Genomic DNA, 9861 nt, shown 5'->3' with positions numbered 1-9861 from the left:
GGATTTCTTAACTTCTTCTGTATAACTCTTAAATATCTGTATTCACCATCAGTACATTTTAAAATTCATAATTTAACCCACTGTATTTTCTGTTCCATCTGTTTCAGAAATGGTTGAGTACCTCCAACAAAAGTCTCTGTGATTCACATTTCTAGTTTTCCTTTGTTGCAGGAGAGACAGGCCGCGTTGTTGTCTCTGGCGGCGCCGCTCTTAAGTCACAGTGCAGTTGAGCAGCAGCCGTTTCGAGTGAGCGTCAAGGTTCTTGACTCTGCCATGAAGAGTCTGCAGAGTGCTCAGACACAGACGGTGCCAGCAGACTGCACGTATGTTTAGGTTCAGTTTTAAAATTATTTTTATTACTTCACAGCAAACGTGCACGCTCATGCAGGTACAGACTGTACACTGACTGTGGCCTATAAATATGAAATGCATAACTACATAACTACAAGGAGGGTCAGTAGAATGCAGTAGTGGACTCCATCCACCAGAGGAGGCTGGTCACTAGGGGCAATAAAGCGTGACACCCTCAAAATATTGGGTAAAAAAAGAGTCTGGTTTGCTCAGTCAGAGTGTGCACGTGCACGTGCCTGTCAGTATGCATTTAAATGTGTTTCAACACTTTATTTCAATATTTTCATTTCATTTTGGTTTGTGGGAATGAAACCGACTTCCTGGTTGAGTTGCCGGACGTATGAAAGTCGGTGGAGGGTTGTAAATTATTTTAATATGAACATCAAACTTTCCCTCATGGATGCAGCTCGAGACCAACTGTCATAGTTTTTCATTGTTTTTTAAGCTAATTTTATTGGCAAATGGACAAATCACTCAGAACGCAGGAGTTTCACTCAACCACCTTTAGCACGCCAACAACCGCCACGGCGTTGGCATTCCAAGTCCAACTTCCATGTGTTTTCATGATGCTCACATAAAACTGCAGAATTCCAGGCAAAGATCAGCATGAAGCATTCTTTGGAATGTTGAAGTGTGCTTCGACGCTTTGAATCTAAACGTCTTGCTGGCTGAATTCAAAACAAGAAGCCGACTGTGAACGAACTAAACTATGATGGCTCGTTATTGATTGATAACATTGAGTATCAAGGTGGGATATCACTTAATTTGAAGCAAAAATTTCAGTCTAAGCACTCTGGAGTATTCTAAAATTTGAATTTTTCTGCATTTTTTTGAGAAACGGGGAAATGATGTTAGCGAGACACATTCTGATCATGTTGGGCTAATGCACACATTAAAACTAAGTGAATTCAAAGACTGTTTGGTTCTATGTGTAAAATAATAATGTTGTTGGTGGTGGTGGTGGTGGTGGTGTGTGTGTGTTATGGGGGGGGTCACCTGAGTGGGGGAGTTTGTTGTTTTATTTTGGGGGAGACTGTTATTTTACTTATTTTTAAGTCCTGTATATTTGTTTTGTCATTTGTGTCTGCATCATGGCCCAAGCAGAGGGTCGCCCCTTTGAATCTGGTCTACTTGAGGTTTCTTCCTCAAATCATCAGAGGGAGTGTTTTCTTCCCACTGTCTCCTGTGTGATTTGGTGCTTTATAAATGAAATAAATTGAATTAAATTGAATCCACATGAGATGTTCTGTACCATGTTGGGTCTGGCCTCATCTTTATGATGTTTGCCACTCTCGCTCTACCTCCTCTGTCTTGGGGGATGAAGACCAGAGCAAGTCTCCATTCTTGGACTGGAATGTCTCATCAGGTGCCTCTTCCTCTCCATCTGTTGACTGCTCAGTCTCCTCTAAGTCTGGATCAAAATCAGTGTTGTCTTCCACTTCCGAGACATCCTCCTCTATCTTTGGTCAACTTCAGTTCCCTCTTCATCTTGTTCTAAAATCTGGTCCAGAGCCTCTCTGACAGAAAACCGCCTGGTCAGCCGCCTACTCACTGTGCTCAGAGTAAAAGGAGTGCAAGACAAACAAGCTATATTTTGGTGGTCTGTGTGAAGATATGATACACTGACTGGTCTGAAAGGTGGTTCACATGGGAGGATCGGAACATCAGCACAGGAAAGAAATGTGTACCCACAAAAGACATTATTCAGTCTGACATCTACAGTAGTGTTCAGAATAATAGTAGTGCTACGTGATTAAAAATATTAATCCAGGTTTTGAGTATATTTTTTATTGTTACATGAGAAACAAGGTGCAGTAGATTCAGTAGATTTTCACAAATTCAACAAGACCAAGCATTCATGATATGTACACTCTTAAGGCTATGAAATTGGGCTATTAGTCAAAAAAGTAGAAAAGGGGGTGCTCACAATAGTAGTAGTGTGGCATTCAGTCAGTGAGTTTGTCAATTTTGTGGAACAAACAGCTGTGAATCAGGTGTCCCCTATTTAAGGATGAAGCCAGCACCTGTTGAACATGCTTTAATCAATTCAATCAATTTTTTTTTTTATATAGCGCCAAATCACAACAAACAGTTGCCCCAAGGCGACTTTACTTTACTCTTTGAAAGCTTGAGAAAAATGGGACATTCAATGGGACGTCTGTGTGAAGCTAATTTATTTGCAAGAATCCCCCGCAAAGTCCCTCTGTTAAATAAAAGACGTGCAGAAGAGGTTACAATTTGCCAAAGAACACATCAACTGGCCTAAAGAGAAATGGAGGAATATTTTGTGGACTGATGAGAGTAAAATTGTTCTTTGTGGGTCCAAGGGCTGCTGACAGTTTGTGAGATGACCCCCAAACTCTGAATTCAAGCCATAGTTCACAGTGAAGACAGTGAAACATGGTGGTGCAAGCATCATGATATGGGCATGTTTCTCCTACTATGGTGTTGGGCCTATATATTGCATACCAGGTATCATGGATCAGTTTGGATATGTCAAAATACTTGAAGAGGTCATGCTGCCTTATGCTGAAGAGGACATGCCCTTGAAATGGGTGTTTCAACAAGACAATGACCCCAAGCACACTAGTAAACAAGCAAAATCTTGGTTCCAAACCAACAAAATGAATGCCTTGTAGATGTGAAGAAATCATGAATAACTGTGGTTATACAATGAAATACTAGTTTAGTGATTCACAGGATTGCTAAAAAAGCAGTTTGAACATAATAGTTTTGAGTTTGTAGCATCAACAGCAGATGCTACTATTATTGTGAACACCCCCTTTTCTAAGTTTTTTTTTTACTAATAGCCCAATTTCATAGCCTTAAGAGTGTGCAATTTCAAAATCTGTGACACATATTGACTGCTAGGTCTCTCCTGTACAGTAGTTTGCACTCTGTACCACCAAAAGTTCTAATTCACCTTAGTAGAAGAAGAAAAATCTTGGACCCATATTTGAACCAGAACGCATTGTCTGAAACGTGGACTCCTAATGACACCAAACTTATATGGGTGAGTAAACAATTTTACTCACCCATATAAGGGGGTATTTTATGCCAGAAATGAGGTCCAGGTTGTTAAAAGCGGCATTTCTCCTTTAATTTGGGTTGTCTTATATATATATATACATGTTTTTTTTTCTGGTGATTTTAGATTAATAACGCTCACAGACAGCAGCTGGTTCATAGTCTGTTGGTTTATTAGTGCAGCAGATAACAGATGCAGTCTTTCAAATGATGACACAAGCATCAAATTCAGCACAAATACGCCTCAGACATGACACTTTGAAAAAAAACAAAAACCGACTGACCACTTGAATTTTCAATGGGCAGCCAGGTAGGGGGTCAACTGAAGAATTACACAGAGGTCAAAATTTTAAAATGCTCCAATCAAATTGAAAACTACACCACATTACTCGTCTGATCATAAAGATTCCAAAAAGATATAGTTTGGACAATTTGTGACTGAATGTTATGGGAGCAATAATGGTGACAAAGGTCAGTTTCAGTTTGTACAGGGGTCAAAAGTTAAAGTGGCTCCAATTTTGGTAAAAAGTGATGCAAATTAGTGGTTGAGCTAATAGGATTAATAAATGGAATAGTTTTGACAGTGCTGAATGCTTGGTCTCCAAAGTAAAGGTCAAACTGATTATTATTTACAGGTTTTATCACGTTTTAGAGATTTGCTTTCAGTTTGGGTTTGAGTAAGATAATTTCAGAAATTTTTATTCCGGTTCTTTATATTTTTTGTATTTCTTGTATTTGAAATGGACTAAACAAATTAAAATGTGTGAAATTCCAAGTGTTCCAATACTTTTGGAGGGCACAGTATCTGAACCTTATGATGAGTGCAAAATGAGTGTGGTATTATTACCGTTTGTTTAAGAATGTTTCATTTTCACTGTTGCTGCACTTTGTGTCAAATCATAGTCATATCGTATATCATATTGATATGACAATATTGAGATACAATCATTTGGCCATATTGTACAGCCCTACTGTCAACTAGCTGAAAAGTTTGAATAGTAATTTACATCTACATTTAAAAAAGCTTAAAGGGGCAGGGGGTTAAGAGGGCTGTAATGGGGGGGTCCGGGGGGCGGAGCACCACCAGAAGCTGAAAGGTTTTAGCCATGCTAATGCTCCCCTGAAGCATTTACTCAAAAAAAGTCTGAAGGACCTAAATGACATGGTGAGATGCTGAAGAGCTTCATTCGTTCGTGTCTGCGATATATATGTTACAGTAATGTATGTTACAATAATGATGAGAAAACACCAAAATATTGAGGTGAACATACGAATTTATTTCAAGGTATGAATTTTTCAAAAATAGTTATTTCAGCAACACAATCAGTCAACTGAAAGTCAACTTAATTCCAGCCCGATCTCATGGGGTTTTTTTGTTGTTTTTTTCGTGGCCCCATCACTTTTAACGCACGTGTTTGGTGGCCCTTTTTTATTTCGCTATTTATAATCTTCTCCTCCTCCCAACTCTAATCATAACCATACTGTAAGTGTGTACCCTCCCCCAACGTTAACCATGACTCCCCCCCCCCCCCCCCCCCCCCCCCCCCGTTTCACCCTACATTTTGTGGCCCCTGTCATAAAATGAATTCGCGCCCCTATTACAAATAGTGCCCCATTGTCGTAACCCCGTCATGAACCCATAGATTAATGTACTTTTCGATCCCCAGTCCCACAGCCTGCTGTGACACTGGGTTGCTTAATTCATGTTACAGGTACTTTATCACAAGTCGCAAGTAAGATCTAGAATCCAGACATTACCCACCAAAAGAGGTGACAGTCTAGTGGTTAAGCCTTGGGCTTGAGACCAGAAGATCCTTGGTTCAAATCCCAGCCTGACCGGAAAATCACTAAGGGCCCTTGGGCAAGGTCCTTAATCCCCTAGTTGCTCCAAGTGTGTAGTGAGTGCCTTGTATGGCAGCAGCCTCACATTGGGGTGAATGTGAGGCATTATTGTAAAGCACTTTGAATCTCTGATGCAGATGGAAAAGCGCCATATAAATGCAGTCCATTATTTTATTTACCAAATGAACAAGCACACCGGTGACAAACACCAAGAAAACCTGTCAGGATTTTATATTACAGGAAGAAACCTCAAGCTGACCAGATTTAGTGGGGTGACCATCTGCTTTGGATGGAACAACAAGACAAAACACAAAGCACAGAACATTCATTCATTCATTTTCTGCTGCTTCTGTGGGCTAAGTAGCACATCCCACTGGTCTCTATCTTCAGCCAAATCCTCTAACTGTTCCTGCAGGATCCTGAGGTTTTCCCAAACCAGCTGGGAAATATAATCCCTCTGGCATGTCTTGGGTCTTCTCAGAGGCCTCCCCCCAGTTGGACATGCCTGAGAGACCTTCCTAGGAAGGCAGCCAGGGGGCATCCTCACAAAGCATGCAACAACAAAAAAATAAACTCATACAACAGCCATATATGAATATGAGTCATTATTTAGAGTGGTGGGGTAACTGAATATGTAGCAACAAGAGGTAAAGACAAATGGGGGCTTCTGTGGACGGTCTCCCAATGCTGATTTTTGATAACCAATTGTCTATGTTTTTGGTGCAATAAAAAATGAAACTCTGATACCCAACCGGGGTCTGAAAACATGTTTTAAACATGGTTTAAAAAATGTGACATCGGGATTAATTGTGATCCATAGAATGTGAATGAACAAATTCAGTTGTTGCAGAGCAAGAGAAAACCTTATGTTATAGTACAACCCCTGGCAGAAATTATGGAATCACCAGCCTCAGAGGATGTTCATTCAGTTGTTTAATTTTGTAGAAAAAAAGCAGATCACAGACATGACACAAAACTAAAGTCATTTCAAATGGCAACTTTCTGGCTTTAAGAAACACTATAAGAAATCAAGAAAAAAAGATTGTGGCAGTCAGTAACGGTTACTTTTTTAGACCAAGCAGAGGAAAAAAATATGGAATTACTCAATTCTGAGGAAAAAATTATGGAATCACCCTGTAAATTTTCATCCCCAAAACTAACACCTGCATCAAATCAGATCTGCTCGTTAGTCTGCATCTAAAAAGGAGTGATTACACCTTGGAGAGCTGTTGCACCAAGTGGACTGACATGAATCATGGCTCCAACACGAGAGATGTCAATTGAAACAAAGGAGAGGATTATCAAACTCTTAAAAGAGGGTAAATCATCACGCAATGTTGCAAAAGATGTTGGTTGTTCAGTCAGCTGTGTCTAAACTCTGGACCAAATACAAACAACATGGGAAGGTTGTTAAAGGCAAACATACTGGTAGACCAAGGAAGACATCAAAGCATCAAGACAGAAAACTTAAAGCAATATGTCTCAAAAATTGAAAAATGCACAACAAAACAAATGAGGAACGAATGGGAGGAAACTGGAGTCAACGTCTGTCACCGAACTGTAAGAAACCGCCTAAAGGAAATGGGATTTACATACAGAAAAGCTAAACGAAAGCCATCATTAACACCTAAACAGAAAAAAACAAGGTTACAATGGGCTAAGGAAAAGCAATTGTGGACTGTGGATGACTGGATGAAAGTCATATTCAGTGATGAATCTCGAATCTGCATTGGGCAAGGGGATGATGCTGGAACTTTTGTTTGGTGCCGTTCCAATGGGATTTATAAAGATGACTGCCTGAAGAGAACATGTAAATTTCCACAGTCATTGATGATATGGGGCTGCATGTCAGGTAAAGGCACTGGGGAGATGGCTGTCATTACATCATCAATAAATGCACAAGTTTACGTTGATATTTTGGACAATTGAAAGGATGTTTGGGGATGATTAAATCATTTTTCAAGATGATAATGCATCTTGCCATAGAGCAAAAACTGTGAAAACATTCCTTGCAAAAAGACACATAGGGTCAATGTCATGACATAGGGTCAATATCAACGAGCAGATGTGATTTGATGCAGGTGTTAGTTTTGGGGATGAAAATTTACAGGGTGATTCCATAATTTTTTCCTCAGAATTGAGTGATTCCATATTTTTTTCCTCTGCTTGGTCTAAAAAAGTAACAGTTACTGACTGCCACAATCTTTTTTCTTGATTTCTTATAGTGTTTCTTAAAGCCAGAAAGTTGCCATTTGAAATGACTTTAGTTTTGTGTTATGTCTGTGATCTACTTTTTTTCTACAAAATTAAACAACTGAATGAACATCCTCTGAGGCCGGTGATTCCATAATTTTTGCCAGGGGTTGTAGATGAAGGTGGAAGAGTGGGTACAACGAGCAGGAAAAACCACCTTCTGATCCTCCAGCACAACATGAAACCCATGAATTTGAGGTTTTTTGAAAACTGTAAAGGAAACATGGAACATAGTGTTGTGGCCATGAACAAAAACAATCGTGTAGTGGCTGTATTCAACTTCCTGAAACTTGTATGTAAGCGGGAATAAAATACCAAGTAACGCAAGTTTCACCTACTGTTTAAAAAATCACCAGCACTGGGAGGCCTCATTTACTAAATGTGTGAACTTTAACTGCTGAGAGATTTGGAAAAAAAAAAAAAAACAACTTCAAAACAAGTACAAATTCACATTGTTTTCCATATATTTCAAGAACAAGAAATGCTAATTTTGACAACGTATTTAGTCAAAGTCATGACTACAATGTGACTTAGTCTTAGTCATAATTTAGTCATCTATTGTTTTAATGGTCACTGGCGGATCTAAGGGGGGGTGTTTAGGGGGTTAACCCCCCACCCCTTGAGCTGTGGCAAAAATTAAATATCTACGTTACAACCAAATAATGATGTGCTATTTCTAACTTTCTATTTGCCTGCCTGGTTGTTAGTTATGCATGGTTGACATCATACCTAACCAGTCATTCTCATTGTGTCTTGTACAACAGCACTACCTCCAACCTTGGTGACATGAAATATGGGGTTCCACAGGGGTCCGCCTTAGGCCCCCTGCTTTTCTCCCTTTATATAGTACCCCTTGGGCACATGTGGCATTTTGGGATTACCTATCATTGCTATACTGATGAAACTCAGTTGTACATGCCAATAACTGCTGATAATCTCATACACATAAAATTTTAGAGGATTGCCTGCATCAGTGAAAAGCTGGATGTCCAGCAATTTGTTATTTTTAAACTTGGACAAGACTAAAATGTCTCCGCACCCAACTAATCAACCCCCCACCTCCTTCTGACAAACCTCCACCCCTGGTTTTAGTCTAGTTTGAGTCAACTGCTGTATTTTCTGGAGTAAGTTTGGTTTTTATTTATTTATTTTACTAGTTTGTGAGGTGCTGCTACTTTTACTCAGGTGCAACTTACATACAGAAAAATCATGTACAGTATTTGTTATTCATAATAATAATTATAGTAACTATTTATATCACACTTTCACAGGAATCAAAGCACTAAACAAAATAAACTCCTGTAATACATATGAGGTATCTTATAAAACTAACCGGCAGTTTTATTAAAAAAAAAAAAAAACTATATGGATTTGAATGACATGCGATTACACCAATCATGCTTGAACCCTCGTGCGCATGTGTGAGTTTTTTCACGCGTGTCGGTGACATAATTTCCCTGTGGGCAGGCCTTGAGTGAGATGTGGTCCTGCCCTCTCGGCTGAATTCCTTTGTTTCACACGCTGCTCGAGACGGCGCGCGTTGCTTTATCAAAATTTTTTCAGGATGTGTGAGGGATATCCGAGTGGACACTATTCGAGAAATTCAGCTGGTTTTCGGTGAAAAGTTTAACGGCTGATGAGAGATTATGGGGTGTTTCTATCGGTGTAAGGACTTCCCACAGAGCGGGACGTCACGCAGCGCTCCCAGGCGACGTCGTCTGGATGTTTCGAGCTGAAATCATCCTAAATTAAGGCTCTGTTGACCCAGGACATCGTGAGAGAACAGAGAAGATTCAGAAGAGGCTGGCATGAGGAGTTTATGCGGACATTCCACTGTTTAAGGACATTTTTTAATGAAAGACGTGCGCGCAAATTCGCCGAATCGTTTCCGTGACAACGCTGCGAATCCGTCTGCGCCGCGACATGAAAAACACCTCCGTGTTGAAAACCATTTGTAAAATTCAGGCGGCTTTTGATGGCTTTCAACAAGTGAGTAACTGAGAAATTGTTTAACAGCTTGGGCATGTTCCAACTTGCCCGTTAAGGTTTCCAACGGAGGTGTTTTTCCTGTCGCGACCCCCCGCGGTCGAGTCCGGCCCGACATGCGACTCTGCCCGCACGTTCTTTCATTACAAAATGACCTTTAACAGTGGAATGTCCGAATAAACTCCTCATGCGGACTTATTCTGAAAGTTCTCTGTTCATTGACCATTTACTGGGTGAACAGAGCCTGAAATGTGGAAGTTTTCAACTTGAAACAGCGAGATGACACCACCTCAGAGCGCAGATCGCCGTCAGGCGCCGTGGGCTGTCCTTACGGCGACACTACCAGACAAAAATCTCTCATCAGCCGTTAAAATCTTCAACGAAAACCAGCTGAATTTATTG

This window comes from Thalassophryne amazonica, chromosome 19 (genome assembly GCF_902500255.1).
Source record: "Thalassophryne amazonica chromosome 19, fThaAma1.1, whole genome shotgun sequence".
In the NCBI taxonomy this organism is placed as follows: domain Eukaryota; kingdom Metazoa; phylum Chordata; class Actinopteri; order Batrachoidiformes; family Batrachoididae; genus Thalassophryne; species Thalassophryne amazonica.
This window is presented reverse-complemented; position numbering follows the sequence as displayed.